This window comes from Canis lupus, chromosome 16 (genome assembly GCF_011100685.1).
Source record: "Canis lupus familiaris isolate Mischka breed German Shepherd chromosome 16, alternate assembly UU_Cfam_GSD_1.0, whole genome shotgun sequence".
Lineage (NCBI taxonomy): Eukaryota > Metazoa > Chordata > Mammalia > Carnivora > Canidae > Canis > Canis lupus.
Window position 1 is genome coordinate 6,176,589 of NC_049237.1, and position 16,259 is coordinate 6,192,847.

At 41.5% G+C, this 16,259-nt stretch overlaps 1 protein-coding gene across 37 annotated transcripts in view; it reads left to right on the plus strand.

The window, feature by feature from the left end:
• Positions 1 to 16,259, plus strand: part of KEL (Kell metallo-endopeptidase) — a 294,970-nt gene that overhangs the window by 51,747 nt on the left and 226,964 nt on the right. The window lies entirely within an intron of this gene.

A 16,259-nucleotide genomic window follows, 5' to 3' on the forward strand; every position in this document is an offset into this window, starting at 1 on the left:
TTTTTTTCCTCCCTAAATGAGTTCCTGCACTAGGAGGTATCCATCCACACAATGACCATTGTTTCTAAACAAAACTGGAATCTCATTCTTTCAACAAATACATAAGTATCTATCATGTCCATGACACTGGAGATAAATAGTAAACAGACAAATTCCTGTCTTCTTGAATTTTACCCTTTAGTTTTGCTGGGCAGGGGGTTGGGCCGTGTGGGGAGGGGAAGGAGGAGAGGAGGAGGGGAGTGAGAGTTTGAGAAGAGCAGGGAGTAAACTAGTAAATGATATAATCTCAGATGATAACTACCATAAAAAAGTAAAGAATTGATTTTCAGCAAGGGTGCCAAGACTATTTAATGGGGGTGGGGAGAGAATAGTCCGTTCAAAACCGAACACCTGCAACTGAATATCTCCATGCCAAGAGTGAAGTTAGACTTCATACCACATACAAAAATGAACTCAAAATGGATCAAAGACTGAAATGTGAGAAATGAAGCTATTAAAGTCTTAGAAGAAACTAGAAGTTTAAGTCATTGTGCCCTTGGACTATGCAGTAGCTTCCCAGATGTGACAGTTAAAGCATAAGCAATGAAAAAATGGAGAAATTGGACTTCACCAAAATTAGAAACTTTTGTGATTCAACAGGTATTATCAAGAAAGTGAACAGATACATCACATAACAGTAGAAAAATATTTGCAAACCCTATATCTGATAAGAGTGTAGTATCCAGAAAGAACAGTTACAACTCAACAATAAAGAGACAGCCCAATTTAAAAAGTAGGCAAAGGATTTGAATAGACAGTTTTCCAAAGACTATACAAATGGTCAATAAACTCATGAAAAAGCATTCAGAACCATTAGTCATTAGGGAAATGAAGATTAAAGTACAATGAGATACCACATCATACCTACTAGGATGGCAAAGCTAAAAGCAATTATAAGTGTTGACAAGGATGAGGATAAAATGAAAATGTTGTAGCTACTGTAAAAAACAGTTCAGCAGTTCCTCAAAAAGTTAAACAGAGGTACTATATGATTTATCAATTCTACTACTAAGTGAGATAAGACAATTGATAGCATAGATCCATGCAAAAACTTAAACATGAATGTTTATAGCAAAATTATTCATGATAGCTGAAAAGGAGAAACACCCAAATATCTGATGAGTGGATTAAAAATGTGGTATATCCTTTTATTTTTTTATTTTTATTTTTTTGGGTATATCCTTTTAATGGAATATTATTCCATGAAAAAGGAATGAAGTACTCATATATTCTATATCTAGGATAAACGTTGAAAATATTTATGCTAAGTGAAAGAAGCCAGATGCACACAAAGAGCATAGTACATGATTCCACTTATACGAAATGTCCAGAATAGGCCAAATCAGAGATAGAAAATAGGTTTGTGGTTGACAGGGGACTAGGAAGGGAGAAATTGGGAAGAAACATGAAAGAAACAGGATTTCCTTTTGGGGTGATGAAAGTGTTCCAGAATTAGTGGTGATGGCTTCATAACTCTTGTAAATATACTAAAACCCACTGAGTTATATACTTAAAAGGATGAATTTTATAGCATGGGATTACCTCTCAATAAAAATAAAGTAGGGTAATTAGAGAAAGTGGGCAGGGGTTGGTGGTGGGTTATTTAAACACTGTGATGAGAGAAGCTTTCAATAGAAAAATCAACATTTGAGCAGAATATTTGAATCAATGAATGAATGGATGAAGCACACAAACCCCACTGAGCTCCCTGTTCGCTCTTCTTTTGTTTGAGTATATCCTTGCTCTGATTCATATGATATTAAGGTATCTCTACTCTAGTGCTATAAATTTGTGTAACGGACACATTCAGAATATGAAAGTCATTATTTCATTAAGCATGCTTAATGAGAATGCTTACGTACAATGCTTCCCTGCAGAATTACCAGGGAAACCTCAAAGCCCTACTAATGCCATAAACATCTTTCAGAAGGTGCTTAACAGGATGTTAAGTGAAGGTCTTAAAGTGTTGGCTAAGCCCTCCAAGTGGAATACACTTAGTGGTATGTGACCACATAATCTAGAGACAGAATCCTTAATTCATCTTCTGTCTCCAACCAACATTAGAGAGGATCCTTCAAAGGGAATTTTGTAAGAGGAGATCATGCTTCTTTCCTGTATGTCTCTCTAGAATACTGTCCTCCCCTTCCCCAACAAAGACAAAGGAGGTTGGGAGGTTCTAGGGCATTACGGGTAGAATCAAGACACTTGGAAGAAAGGGAGACTAGCATCTTACTCATCCACCTGCCCTTGTTGCTATCAGAGCAGATGGCAAGAACATTCTTAAAGAGCCTCACCTGGATCTCCTGGAGCTGAATTTCTCAACCTCAGTGCTATTGATCTGTTGGGTGGATAAATCTTTACTGTGAAAGGCTATTCTGCATATTGCAGGATGCTCAGCACCGTTCCTGGCCTCCTCCCACTAGATGCTAGTAGCGTCTCCCCACCTCCCACATTTGTGGTAACCTAAAATATCTCCAGATAGGGCTAAATGTTTCCTAAGAGGCAAAACTACCCCTGGTTGAGAACCCCTGCCTCAGTTTTAGAAGGCAGAAGAAGTCTAGAGATTGATGCTTGACTCCTGCCTGGTGAAGCTGGAAGGGAAGAGGCTGCCTACCATTGGGGTTAATGGCAGAGCACAGAGAACTGTGGGCAGTGTAGGTGCTTCCTGGCTGCCAGTGTTTGGTGGCACAAAAAAAGGGTGATGCTTTCCCCTTAGGCACATGCTGTGGAAGTGAATCAGGCTCAAGCTATTTTGAAAGGACCCTCTTGGAGGTGGGGGAGGTGCTGCCCATCGGACAGGAGAGAGATGACAAAGAGTTCATTGCCAGCTTTAGATCAGGGTTTTCAACCTTGACACTACTGACGCTTTGGGCTTGATACTTCTTTGTTGTAGGAGCCTGTCCTGTGCATTGTAGGATAGTTGGCATGTCTGGCCTCCACCTGCTAGATGCCATTGGCATTCCTCCCAGTCGTGACATCTAAAATATCTTCAGACATTATCAAATGTCCCCCAGAGGGGGTGTCAAAAATTGACCCTGGTTGAGAAGTAATCCCATAAAGAGTCCCCCAAATCAGCAAATCTATTGCTGTTGTAATAGATTACCAAAAACGTAGTGGTTTAAAACAACACATTTTTTGGTCTCACAGTTCTGGAGGTCAGAAGTCCAACCTGACTCTCACTGGGCTAATATTAGAGTGTCAGCAGGTCTGGATTCTTTCTGGGAGCTCTGGTAGAGAATTCCTTTCCTTGCCAGCTTTTCAGTGCCGCCTTCGTTCCTGGCTCCCTATTCCCGGCCAGCAGTGACATCATACCTTCTCTGACTCTGACCCTCCTGCCTCCCACTGATAAAGATCCTTATGATTACATTGGCCCACCTGGATAGTCCAGGGTCATCTTCCCATCTGGAAGTTCTAAACTTCATCACACCTGTCAGGTCCCTTTTATCATGGAAGGTAACGTATTCACAGGTTTCACAGATTAGGATATGGACATCTTTGGGGAGGGCATTCTGTGTACCACAGTCAGTCTTTGGGCTCATGCCAACCAGAGGACACTAAGTAGATGGATGTACCAGCACTAGTTAAGTAAGATCCTGTGCTTTCTACTTGCTTCTCCTCCTGCCTCTTCCCAGGATCTGGAAGCACTGAGCAAGTGAGAAAAGAAGGTGAGAAAAAGAAATCTCACCCTACCCCTCCCCATTGCTGGAACCAAATGTGGAGGTGTGCTCAGGCCTAGCTGGAAGAGACCTTAAAATCATTTGGAAGATAATGGTTTTGATTACAGTGGGACGGGACTTTTTTTTTCTTTTAATGCTATTTTAATTCCCCACTTGTCTGGTATGCCACAGGCTCTAGCTGGAAGGTTACTTATGGCTAGAAGAGAGGCTGTTAATCAGTAAAACTGAAGGCAGTGATGGGGAGAGAAAAAGTTACTGCTCGTGGTCCCTCATAGACCCCAGCTTATTGAATAAACCTGGTACAAGAAGGTTTTAGAGGAGAGAGGATTTCAAAATTCTATCACATCACCCCATGACTAGGAAGGAAGGCTCTCCTCTCTCTCTCTAAGAAGAGAGAGATGGCAGCGTTGAGTGTGTCTGCATCCAGAGGCCAAGAGATGTGGCGACCTCAGAAAACCCATGATTCTCCCAGGAACATCGGATGATCTTGCTCTTGCCTAGAAATTTGGAGAGAGAGGTAGAGGAAGGAGAGAAAAGAATGGGAAAAAGGTAGATAGACCTGGGCTGATAACTACCAACATTCATGTGGGTAAAAGCAAGCAGACAGTGTTTCAAATCTGTGCTTGCAGGCGAAGCTGGGGCATATGGCCCCCGCATGGAGAGAAATGCAGCTTGCAGCTCCATGGCTCTGAGTCAGACTTCAAAGTGCTTCCCAACGTGTCAGTATAGGGCCTGCCTGAACCCTAAAACTATAACTGGAAAACTTTCATGGGTTTCTTGAGGACAGCAATTAGATATCCAAAACCAAGTCTTACCCCTCATGGCTAGATGAGCCTGCTTCCTTCTTTTCTGGGACCAGAAACACAGAAGAACAGGCCACACACAAGATTTAAAACTCCAAGTGGGGGTGGCCTGGTGGCTCAGTGGTTAAGCGCCGCCTTCAGCCCAGGGCGTGATCCTGGAGACCCAGGATTGAGTCCCATGTTGGGCTACCTGCATGGAGCCTGCTTCTCCCTCTACCTCTCTCTCTCTTTCTGTCTCTCATGAATAAGTAAATAAAATCTTTAAAAAAAAACCAAAACTGCGAGTGGCAATCAGGCTAATACCAAAATTATCTCTAGTTTTTATTATTGTGGTATATTCATATATAATTATAATGACCATTTAAAGAATATAACAATGAGAAATATACTCTATCAAGGGGTTGAAAAATAATTTTGGGGGGCACCAAATTATGAAGCACCAAAAATAGATGTGTGGTTTTTCTAAAAAGATTTGTTTGTTTATTTATTTATTTATTTATTATTTATTTATTTTAGAAAGAGAGAGAGAGAGAGAGCATGAGTGTGCACATGCGAGTGAGGGGAGGAGCAGAGGGAGAGGGAATGCATCTCAAACAGGCTCTACACTCAGCATGGAGCCCAAAGCATGTCTCCATCTCAAGACCCTGAGATCATGACCTGAGCTGAAACCAAGAGTGGAATGATTGGCTGAGCCACCCAGGTGCCCCTTCATGTGTGTTTTGTGCAGGAAAAGAGTCATTGAAGTGTCTGAGTGGAGTGGATTTGTCAAGGAAAATGGAGCAGGTAATGAAGGTAATGCAGTAAAGCAATAAAGCAAAGAAAACTTTGTGTTTTCCACATCAGTACTGGACCTCGGAAAGCTATAAAGTAGGAGAAGAGGGGGCACCTGGATAGCTCATTTGGTTGGGCCTCTGTCTTCAGCTCATGTCATGATTTTGGGGTCCTGGGATCAAGTCCCCCATCAAGCTCCCTACTCAATGGGGAGCCTGCTTCTCTCTCTGCCCCTCCCCCTGCTTATTCCCTCTCTCTCTGGAAATTAAAAAAAAATAAAATAAAAAATAAATAAACTGCAGGTCCAGAGAGAGGAACCCTACTCATGGCTGACATGGGTAGATAATGGGCAGGGGAAGGGCCTTAAGCAGAATTCACTTTTCTCTAGATTCTAAATAGGAATGAACTTTTAAAACTCTACTGCAGGTGCACAGCACATTTTGGAAGTAGGATGTTGTTTATGTGCTTACCTCATGCTGTCTTCATGCCCAAAGTCTTACCCCAGGATTGTCTGGCAACAAAGAGACCCTGGATCTTTTTTTTTTTTTTTTTTTTTTAACTCTTCTACCTGGGCAGAAATACCCAACTGAAGCTGGAGTCTGTCTCTCCCCATGCATTTGTAGCCACCTACCTGAGAACAAGTGCTTTTACTTTTAAGTTGAATGTAGTAAAGTCTCATTTTCTAAATTAAAGAGATTGTACTTGGCCACATATGAGGCTCTCCATAAGTGATTTGTTGAGGGAAGGAAGGTGGAAAGGTAGAAGGAAGGAATATTGGAAGGAAGGGAGGAAGGAAGAAGGAAAACAGGGAAGGAGGGAAAGAAGGAAGGAGGGAAGGAAAGAAATAGGAAAGGAGAGAGGGAGGGAGAGAGGAAGGGAGAGATGGGAAGAAGGAGGGAGGGATAGGTGGAAGAACAGAAGGAGAGGGGAAATGAAAACTTGCCTTTCTGTGTGTGTGCTTGTGTGCCCTGTCACATGGATTTGCTTCCAGAAGCAGCACAGGAGATTATGGAGAAGGTTAGCCCTGGGAAGGGAACTCCAAGCCTTTGGGTTGTAACAGAAAAAGCTGGGAGGCTACTTTGGTGCCATATCTTTAAAGTGTGTGGTGGGAGAAATGGAGCTATCCTTATTCTGGGAATGAGGCTGAGAAATGCTGCTGTGACCTGTGAGCTCTTGGATCCTGATGATGCAGATCTTCTCCCAGAGTTGCCAAATCACCTATCTCTGGGGGCATAAATACAGTAAAACCCAAGGGGTCTGTGCCTTCTTCATTTTCTCCCTTGCCTTAAGGTCACTTTCTTTATCCTCCCCCTGGACGCTTGCTTTTCCCTGTTGGTATGCTGGACATTATTAGCCTTGCGCTTGGCGCTTGTTTTTTTTTTTTTTTTTTTTTTTGTTTGTTTGTTTTGAGGGGGTGGTTGTCTATATCCTGTGATCCCCAGAAAAGTTTTTGCTCTCATTTCACAAATACCTTTGGTCCCATAGTGTGATTTTGAAATGTGTCTGTTCTAATATGGCCAGAACTTGGGACACGTGTAAACAAGAGATGTGGCAAATATTAAATGCAAAGAATCTAGGTGCAAAGTCGGTGTTGATCAATATTTGTGGATCTTGAAAACGGTTAAATGCTTCTTCTTTACTTTTGGCTTTTCTTTGTCCTTAATGCTGTCTTCATTTGTTCTCCCATCAAGACCCCAAGTCTTTGATCCCCGTGACCAAGGGGAATGTTTTTTATACTGAAAAGAGTAAGCCACTACATTTCTGAGGAAGGGTGGCATCTTCTGGGTGATCCCTAAAGAATGCAGAGCCACCTCCCCTGTGTGACTGGTGGTTTGGTAGGGAGTCTAAGTTGGATCACTGGGAAGCTGATATGAAGAGAAAGGAGAGAATAAAGTAAGATATGTACCTTTCTTCCCCTTTTCCTTCTTCACACTCTGAGCTCCATCCTTTGCATACTTTGAGAAAGTGTTTTTAGTTCAGCAGAAAACGGGAACTCAAGGAGATTCTGGAGCCAAGACAAGAACACTCCACAAACCTGGCTTCACATTCTCTGCATTTCCGCCCCCTTACAGTCAGCTGGGGGCTGTATGGTTAGCTCTGGCCAGTAGGCTGCGAGTAGAAGGGGATGTGTGACATCCTCCCTGCCACACAGAGGAGTAAGTGGGACAACTCCACAAGTTCCCATTACCTTCTGCTGAAGTAACCCCTGGGGCCTCTTTTGAGATGGTGGCTCATTAGCTCCAAGCAGCCTGGATCCCTCAGATGCTGTGTGGAGAATAGCTACCCTTGGCATGCTTGGGCCTGCAGAGGAATGTGCAAGGAATAAATGTGTTTTCTTAAGCCATTGAAACTTAAAAAAAAATTTTTTTTAAAGGAAAATAAATTTAACTGGATACCTTAAATAGTATAACTTTTAGTTTTAATACATTTACATAGCACTTTATAGAGCATATTTTCATAGATTTTATTTCCTTTAAAGCTCACCATGCACCTAAGGTAACTTTTCTTTCTTTTGACTTAATTTAGGCTTCCAGAAAAGTTGCAAGAAGAGCACAAAGGATTCCTGCATATCCTCCACCCATTTTGCCCGAATATTCCATTTCATTGCATTGCCTGTTTCTTTTTTCTCTCTCTAAATATATATACATATATGTTACTTCTTTCCTGAACTGTTTGAGAGGAAGCTGCAGATATGATGCTCCTTTATCCCTAGATACTTCAGTGTGTTCTCTAAAAACAAAACGTTAGGGTCCTTGCATTCTGTAGCAATAGCATAGCTTACTCTAGACTGATACAGACAACTTTTGTGGCATTCCTGAGCGGGGAAAGTTAAATAGAGACAAGAAGTTGAAGCAGTAGAACAGAGGTCACTTTGAAGGAAACCAGCTCAGAATTTGAGAGATTATAATCTTTTTTTTTTTTTTTTATTGGTGTTCAATTTGCCAACATATAGCATAACACCCAGTGCTCATCCCATCAAGTGCCCCCCTCAGTGCCTGTCACCCAGTCACACCCTACCCCCCACCCCCCACCCACCTCCCCTTCCACCACCTCTTGTTCGTTTCCCAGAGTTAGGAGTCTCTCATGTTCTGTCTCCCTTTCTGATATTTCCCACTCATTTTTTCTCCTTTCCCCTTTATTCCCTTTCACTATCTTTTATTTTCCCCAAATGAATGAGAACATATAATGTTTGTCCTTCTCCAATTGACTTACTTCACTCAGCAGAATACCCTCCAGTTCCATCCATGTGGAAACGAAGCAAATGGTGGGTATTTGTCATTTCTAATGGCTGAGGAATATTCCATTGTATACATAAACCACATCTTTATCCACTCATCTTTCGATGGACACCGAGGCTCCTTCCAGTTTGGCTATTGTGGACATAGCTGCTAGAAACATCGGGGTGCAGGTGTCCCTGCGTTTCCCTGCATCTGAATCTTTGGGGTAAATCCCCAACAGTGCAGTTGCTGGGTCATAGGGCAGGTCTATTTTAACTCTTTGAGGAACCTCCACACAGTTTTCCAGAGTGGCTGCCCCAGTTCACATTCCCACCAACAGTGCAGAAGGGTCCCCCTTTCTCCGCATCCTCTCCAACATTTGTGATTTCCTGTCTTGTTAATGTTCCCCATTCTCACTGGTGTGAGGTGGTATCTCATTGTGATTTTGATTTGTATTTTCCTGATGGCCAGGGATGCGGAGCATTTTCTCATATGCTTGTTGGCCACGTCTATGTCTTCCTCTGTGAGATCTCTGTTAATGTCCTTTGCCCATTTCATGATTGGATTGTTTCTTTGCTGTTGAGTTTAATAAGTTCTTTAGAGATCTTGGATACTAGCCCTTTATCTGATACGTCATTTGCACATATCTTCTCCCATTCTGTAGGTTGTCTTTTAGTTTTGTTGACCGTTTCTTTTGCTGTGCAAAAGCTTCTTATCTTGATGAAGTCCCAATAGTTCATTTTTGCTTTTGTTTCTTTTGCCTTCATGGATGTATCTTGCAAGAAGTTACTGTGGTTCAAAAAGGGTGTCGCCTGTGTTCTCCTCTAGGATTTTGATGGAATCTTGGAGAGATTATAATCTTAAGGGAATTGGAGGTTTTGATTTTTTTTTAAGGTTTTATTTATTTATCCATGAGAGACACAGAGAGGGAGACAGAGAGAGAGAGAGAGAGTGAGAGAGAGAGAGAGAAGCAGAGACACAGGCAGAGGGAGAAGCAGGCTCCATACAGGGAGCCCGACATGGAACTCGATCCGGGGTCTCCAGGATCACGCCCTGGGCAGAAGGTGGTGCTAAACCACTGAGCCACCTGGGCTGCCCAGGGGTTTTGATTCTTTAATTGATATTTTATTAAATATGAGATGAGATGATATTTAGGGAGTCAGATAAAGGTTGATGGAAAGGGAATTACCACATGCAGGCATGTGGAGAGAAGTGATTTCAGAAAAATCTCTTTTCTAAGCAAGATAAAACTGGACTCTTGTTTCTACTTTGTGCCCACACTGGGTATTACTCTCATACAATGTCACCATGTTTCCAGTTAAATCCCTTCTGTTTTGCTCCAGGCCTGAAAATGTATACAGGCCATTGGCAAGGATGACCTTAGCAAGGGTGTAGTTTACAAAAGTGTAGGAGTGTATCTTTGGGTGGGGCAGGAGGGCTGGCAGTTGGAAACCACATTCACTGAGCTGAAGGAATGCTGTCCATAATATTCCAGGTCAGCTATGGTTAGATATCTGGGAATACACCGTCTAGCCTTCTATTTTGGCAGTGACATGGACTCCTCAGTCCCAATTTCCAGAGCTGTGTCCTCTTCACTCTTCCTTCCATATCCACCTCCACCCAGGCTTTCAATCTGTGCCAGGTTCTGGTTTGAATGAGCCACTGATTTATTTGTAGCTATCCGGGATCTGGAGTGCAGATGCAAATGGCAGTTTTCTCTGGTAAGTGTTGGTGGCAATTGGATCCTTTTCTGATTTGCGTTCCCAAGGCCTGCAGGTTCCCAGGAAATCACATCTTACAGGCAGTCTGGTGGGGGTTATTTTTAATCTCAGCTATAAATGCCAGTCCATAATAGTTCTTAAAACCGAACAAGCTTTCATTAGCAAGGCAGAGGATAGTTAGATATAGTCATTAGTTCAGCAAAAATCTGGACCAAAAAGGGGATAAGGAGGGGCCTCTGGAGATAGAGAGGGCTTGGGGTTCAGGAGTGAGACAGGGGCTAGGCACAAATTTGGAAGACCCTGGCTTTTTGCAGACTTGAGCAATGAGAATGGAGGGGCTTGTTCAGGGAGAGTATGCAGAGAGAGGGAGAAAAATACATCTCGGACCTCCTTGGGCATCTTAAGCATTCTGCTCTTCTCTCTCAAAGTCAGTCTCACTAGAATTTATCTCTGTTTCTGACAGTGGTGGCATCTGAGAATCCATCTCCTCTATTCTCACCACGGCTCAGTCTCTTGTTTCTTGATGGTGGTGAGCCTAGCGTGGAGATGATTTTACTCCAAATTCCAGTCCAGGGTTAGAATTGGTTTATGTGCAGATACATGCTCCGTGTGGATATTTCAGAATCCAAGGTGAGCTCCCACATAAAGTGGGAATGAATTTTAAACTTTGCAAATGGAGGGTATGAAGAGCAACTTACATTTAAAAGTAATTGGTTTAGTATCTGCAAAGCCCTCCCTTCCCCCAATCCACCTGGTGGGTGAAAACAGAATTCTGGGTAAACTCACTCATTTCGTGTTACACTCAGCCCACTCAAGATTTTCTCTCCTGCTTTGAGCCTGGCTGCTCCTTAAAGGCGGAAGGAAGGTGGTTTGGGTTGATCTCCAAACCAAATGTCCAGTCACCAGCCATGTCTTTCCTATATAGAGTCACTGCCTGTAATTCTCTTTCTTCTCACTGTTGACACCTATGCTCAGCATGGTGCCTTTTCTTCTCCCTTAGCCTGCCTCTTCTCTTGCTCAGTCTCCTGGTGCTAGCAGCTCCATCTATGTGCGCAACTATGTTTGTTGTACAGAGTCCCATTTCTTCATGGTCAGAGCAGTGTCTTCATGGTGATATAGGCACAAGTCTCCTTAGGGAATCGACCACCATGTCTTTTTATCTACTTGGCAGGCAAGTTAGAGTTGGCTGGGTTGGACTAAACCCCGCTTCTATCTTTTCTGTATTTCTTCTTATATTCTTTTGAAAAAATTCCCCAAGATGATGGTGAGGACATGCACACAGCTGTGTGGAGTGCATGCAGAGAGGTCCATATAGATGTTTTCCTTTAAGTATTCTGACTACTTAGTTTATTGATGAAAATCTCTCATTTCTATCCCAATAATCAATTTTCACCAATTTAAGCTTTCTGGAAATTTCCCATAAAACCAATGAGAAAAGGAAATTTGGTATTGACACTGTTTAATCAATTGGAAGGATTGATAAACTTTCCCAAGGGGTAAGTCACATAATAAAATTAGCAGGTCTGTTAACAGGTGAGAAAAACACTAGCATTAAACAAAAACAAGGTAAGCCTTTTATCAATAGCGTTAATGTTCCAGTTCAGAAATTTCCTTAGAAATTTCCAAAAGAAAACCAGTTTGGGGGATTTTTATGACCCCAAATTAAGATTTGGGCAATTCAGGATTGTCCATGATAAAACACTGTGGGCCAAAGATGGAACTTCTGAAATAGACTTAGCGTTTCTTGTGTAATAAGAAAAAATATTATGTATAAGTTCTCTGATTTTATTTTATTTTATTTTTTAAGATTTTATTTATTTATTCATGAGAGACACACAGAGAGAGAGAGGCAGAGACACAGGCAGAGGTAAAAGCAGGCCCCATGGAGGGAGCCCAGGACTTCAGGATCATGCTCTAGGCCAAAGGCAGGCGCTAAACCACTGATGAATTCAAGATAATATCCTGAATGCTGAGCATAAATCAGTGATGAAAAAGATAAAAGATAAGAGAGATGTTTAATTCAGAAGACTTAAAATTTGACCAAAAGGAATTTTAGGGGTCAAATTTAGAGAAAATAAAGAGGAAGAAATTATTTTTTTAAAAAAGAAGAAAATTGTACAAGTGCTGAAGAAAGACATGGTCTTTTGATTGATAAGCCCTTAATTGGCTTTATTTAATTTACACCAAATGGAGCTTTTGATACTAGTTGCCTAAGCCATGATAATTTTTCCCTGTTCCTCAGGAAGAAGGAAGTGAGCATAATTAAAAATTAAAAAAATTCTTCTTACAAATTTCCTGATGGGGGTGTTCATATGACCCAGTTCTGCCTAGAATGTAGAGATGATGCCTCAGTGTGTAGCAGCCATCCTATGACAATGAACAAGAACCTCAGCAACAAGACGTGGCCGGACAGGAAGCTAGAAGGACCATTTCTTTTTAGCCTCTAGAATTCATGTTACATTAAAAAATAGCATTATATGGTCACTTTAGTCAGGTTTCTGTTATATGCAGTTTTAGTGCATTCCTGGTGAATCACTAAGGATGAAAAGAAGATTTTAAAAATGTCTGAAGAAAGAAAACAAAAAAAAACCTGCAAAGGAAAAAGGCACAGGTTGCTTTCACACTTCCAATTGGCAATAACAAATGTGAAAAGATAATGAAGTTTCTTCTAATTACTTAAGGTGAATTATTTTAGACCTAGAATTATATATTCAATCAACTACCAATTAAGAGTTAGGGCAAAATAAAAACATTTTCCATTTCCAAAGGACCTCGTTGAGGAATTTACTTAAGGATGTGTTCCAGTAAGTAATGGGGGAAATAATAAAAGGAAGAATAAGATGTGTGATCTAGGAAATGGTTGATAGATTTAACCCAGACATTCCAGTGGATGACAAATATGAGTTAGGGTTAGGAGCCATTGGTTAAGAAAGGAACAAGGAGATGAAGGGCGTTGCGAAAGTTGCTGAAAAAAAAGTGGATTACATCTAACTGAGAGTACCATGATTAAGATACCGAATTCTTTGAGTAGGTGGTAAGGAATATACTTATTTCTCTGGGAGGTGTGGAAGGTCAAAACAACATAAAGGAACACAACTGAGCAGGATTATCATAAATCCAAACTAAACTCTTACATGTTGTTGAGTAAATGATGGAGTGTAAGAAAATAAAATGCTTTTGAGTTTTTTTTTAAGATTTTATTTATTCATAGAGACACAGATAGAGAGAGCGGCAGAGACACAGGCAGATGGAGAAACAGGCTCCAAGCAGGGAGCCCAACGTGGGACTCAATCCGGGGTCTCCAGGATCACACCCCCGGCTGCAGGCGGCACTAAACCACTGCACCACCGGGGCTGCCCTGCTTTTGAGTTTTATACTGGAAACAGTCTCCTTTTACCTGAGTCTATGGACGGTGTCATTGGACTTAATGGAAAGCACTTTTTGGTCCTGAATCCAATAATAATTTTAATAACATGAGAAATGCTATTTATTGATTTTCTACATTTAAAATAAATTCAGGGATCCCTGGGTGGCGCAGCGGTTTGGTGCCTGCCTTTGGCCCAGGGCGCGATCCTGGAAACCCGGGATCGAATCCCACGTCGGGTTCCCGGTGCATGGAGCCTGCTTCTCCCTCTGCCTATGTCTCTGCCTCTCTCTCTCTCTCTCCCTCTCTCTCTCTCTCTCTCTCTCTGTGACTATCATAAATAAATAAAAATTTAAAAAAATAAATAAATCCATAGCTAAAGCACAGAAGACTGAACTATAGCTACAGAATAGCATATGGCAGTATAAAAGGAGCATGTTGCTTTCAGAAAGTTAGAAGGTGGAAAAGGGAGGGACACCTGGCTGGCTCAGTGCTTGAGCATCTGCCTTTGGCTCAGTTCATAATCCTGGAGTCAAAGGATCAAGTCCCACATCGGGGTCCTCCAGGGAGTCTGCTTCTTTCTCTGCCTATGTCTCTGCCTCTCTCTGTGTGTCTCTCATGAATAAATAAATAAAAGAAAGAAAGAAAGGAGGAAAGAAAGAAGGAAGGAAGGAAGGAAGGAAGGAAAGAAGGAAGGAAAAGGGAGTAGTGGAAGGATAAGGAGCACCAACATACTCTTTTTATATAATGCAGAGTTGGTAGGCATTGACTGTACATGGAGAGCAAGACATTGAAATGTAGAATGATCATTCAGTAATTTAAAAGCAATGAGAGGGGGCAGCCTGGGTGGCTCAGCGGTTTAGTGCCACCTTCAGCCCAGGGCCTGATCCTGGAGAGCTGGGATCGAGTTCCATGTCGGGTTCCCTGCAGGGAGCCTGCTTCTCCCTCTGCCTGTGTCTCTGCTGCTCTCTCTCTCTCATTAATAAATAAAAAATAAATAAATAAAAGCAATGAAAGTAAGCTAAAATTAATGCAATTCTCAAAATTTGGGATAAAACAATGCATGTGTGTGCATGCATTCAGAGCTTTGAAGGTAGCCACCACAAAAAGTAAAGCCATAAATGAATAGAATTGTTGCTTGTGAGAGGTGGAAATAAGGGTGAGGCAGGAGACTTATTTTCACAAAAGACTTTTTCAACATTTGTTTGCTTCTTGGCCAAAAGCTGGTATTATTTTGATAGTAGTAATAATAATTAAATAAAAATAAACTTGAAACAACTCTAGTTTCACTTCTGTAATCTTTGGGTGGAGATTTAGAAATAAGTAGTAAATATTATTTCTTTTGTAAGTAATGGCAATCTCATGTTTATTTTTTTTTTTAAAAAAGATTTTATTTATTTGAGAGAGAGAGAGAGAAAGCACAAGCAGCAGGGAGGGAGAGAGGGAGAGGAAGAAGCAGGCACACTGCTGAGCATGAAGCCAGATGTGGGGCTCCATCCCAGGATCCAAGATCCTGACCTCAGCCAAAGGCAGATGCTCAACCACTGAGCCACCCAGGGACCCTGACAATCTCATTTTTAAAAAGCCACATGTGAGAATTGAGTTAAGATGCTTGGCATAGACAGCTTTGTAGAAATTGGGCTATTTTACAAGAAAATAAACCTCTACATTACCAGGAAATAGTGACAAAACAATTGTGATGTGTGACATGTACTTCCTCAATGATCCATTACTCGGTTTTGGGAGCTGCTCAGTGAGCAATCATTTCCATCAATATTTTCTCATAGGTGATGGCTTTGATGCTCTTTATCCAGCTGCCCATGACTATGTTTTGATAATTGCTGACTTAATGTCTTCAGCCCCTGAGAATGTTTACAAAACAGGTTTACCAGTTTTCTTAGCATCCAGTATATTATTCAGAATCTATTTGTTAAGGTACAAGGAAACATGCCATCATTTTGAATACCAAATACTTTTTTTTTTTTTAAACAACAAAATCCTCGATAGAGATCAAATGACAGACAGTGATGTATGTCTCACACCTGGAATAGTCCTATTCCTTTCTGGAAGACTTTCATGGTTTCAACAGCAAGTCATATTTACTTGCTGGTAGATTTTAAGGATGGCACATGTGAGGACTACTGGCCAGCACGGTTATGTCTTTGGCCCAGTTAGGACTCCCCTGAAGTGTCTAGGTTTACAGATTGTCCTATAGACTGGTTATGAAACCAAGGAGGGTAGTAGTTCACCCTTTCTTCTCTCAGGATGGTGGCCCTTTGCCCTCCAGGTCATGAGGAACGATGCAGTATGAAGTCCAGGACCTGCCCTGAATAGACTCAAGTGGTCTGTAGTGCCTCTTTCTGGGATTAAGCATTTTCAAAATTACAAGGGCTTTTTTTGAATTTTGCTCTTTTGCCTTTATTTATCTTGTCTTAGAAGCCCATGGACATTAAAGTTCAGAAAATGAGAACTTTTAAGAAGAGTCTCTGCATCTTCTTGAAAAGAAAAAGAAACAGTGCCTCTATTTCAGGGGGAATTTAATCTAATTCTTTGCAGATAGAAGAGAAAGTAGGATAACTTTTATTTGGTGAATTTATCATAGATTAGCTTCTGGAGATTGGTGGTTCAACATTAGTTGCTACCCCCAATGTTGCTCCATTTAATAA